This window comes from Triticum aestivum, chromosome 2D (genome assembly GCF_018294505.1).
Source record: "Triticum aestivum cultivar Chinese Spring chromosome 2D, IWGSC CS RefSeq v2.1, whole genome shotgun sequence".
Classification (NCBI taxonomy): Eukaryota; Viridiplantae; Streptophyta; class Magnoliopsida; order Poales; family Poaceae; genus Triticum; species Triticum aestivum.
Window position 1 is genome coordinate 95,282,819 of NC_057799.1, and position 1,503 is coordinate 95,284,321.

Here is a 1,503-nt window from a genome sequence, read left to right on the forward strand (position 1 = left end):
TTCGTGTGTTGTGCATCCTTTTTTTCTATCAAAAATGCTAGAGAACTGTGCGCATCCGTAATCCGTTGAGTAAACTGTTTGACCTGATCTTTCTTTTTTCGATAAAATGCCTATCTCTTTTCTTTTTGAAGGGCATAAAATGCCTATCTCATCTGCACCATCTGGGCAAGAGTGTGGCTCACCCTATTTTGATCCATACTACATACACGAGATGTCGCATTCCCACGACCTTGTCCTAGCAGTCATTTAATCTCATCAACTGGAGAAGCTGCAAGGGGATCTATTCTGAGTTGAGTCGCTCATCGTATCAGCCACGACCAAGCAATCCGTCTACAGGATGAAAGACATTATTGTGCATTCGAGAGAGACATTGGGCGCGCGGGTGCCGCAGTCCTTGGCGTCCACTCAGCTCTTTGGCTTGCCTTGTCACGCCATCACTGTCTCGCCTCAGCACCAAGTATTGTCGAGCTCCAGCTTCTTGTGGGGGTCCGATGAAATCCACGCTCCCCTACAAGGCGCTTCATCGAGAGTCTTGGGCGTCGATTGTTTCTGATGATGTTGGCTCGGCACCCCCAACCGATGTGCTGCTGCACTCCACTTTAGCAACTCAAGCCAAACTGTTGATGCGTGTTGAGAACTTTCTGGAGCGGACAGAGGCGGCCCTGGACAAGCTCTCTCTTGTGTCGGCTGTGCTGCAGTCCACTCCTATGTCGCATCCTTCTAGTCAGGATGATGTTGTTGGTGGCTCAGTGGAGAACATGGATGAAGAGTTCTATGGTTGTTTCCCCCTCGAGTTGGGGACAACTTGTCGTCGATGTCTGCCGATGTAAGCAAGGCCATCGCCGTGGTCGTCGCCCCTGTGTTGCAGATTATGCCCGAGCTTCAACAACTATGTGCGAGACCTGCTTCGCCTCAGCCATTGGAGCATGTAGAGGTTGTCTCGCCGGTGAACCTTGTTGAGGGGCAGGATTCGCGTAGGTCATGTGAGCAACTAGAAGCGTCTGAGTCCATCGTGTCAATAGTATCTGTGACTGATAATGTTGAGGCAGTCAACATGTTGGCGTCTGATCCTTTGGAGCCCAGCCAGCCGCTCGCCATTGTGGAGCGTGAAGGTTCCAATGTTACAGTCACTCACTCGCACGAGACCATTGGGCAGGTTTCTGTGCGTGACAAGGTCAATGATATTCTCTTCCAAATAGAGATTCACAGCTTGCTCAAACGTTTGGAGGCGGCTAGCCCTGGATCTGGCAAGGCGATTGTAGAGGAGGCTCTCAGGAGCAAGAGAACGAACAGCGGCGCCACAAGAAAGGCGTCCGCAGTTGCTTGATGGATGGTCATCAGTCCCTTGGGTTGTCCTTATGGTCTGAGTTGTTAGCGCAGATTTGGTGGTGCCCGTGGTCTTCGGTTGTGTTACTCTCGTTAGGGGTTTCTTTGCGATGTAGCAGTGTGGGGGTTGGTGGTCGTTATGTGTTGGGTATGGTTGTCGGGTTGGTGTGTTTACGG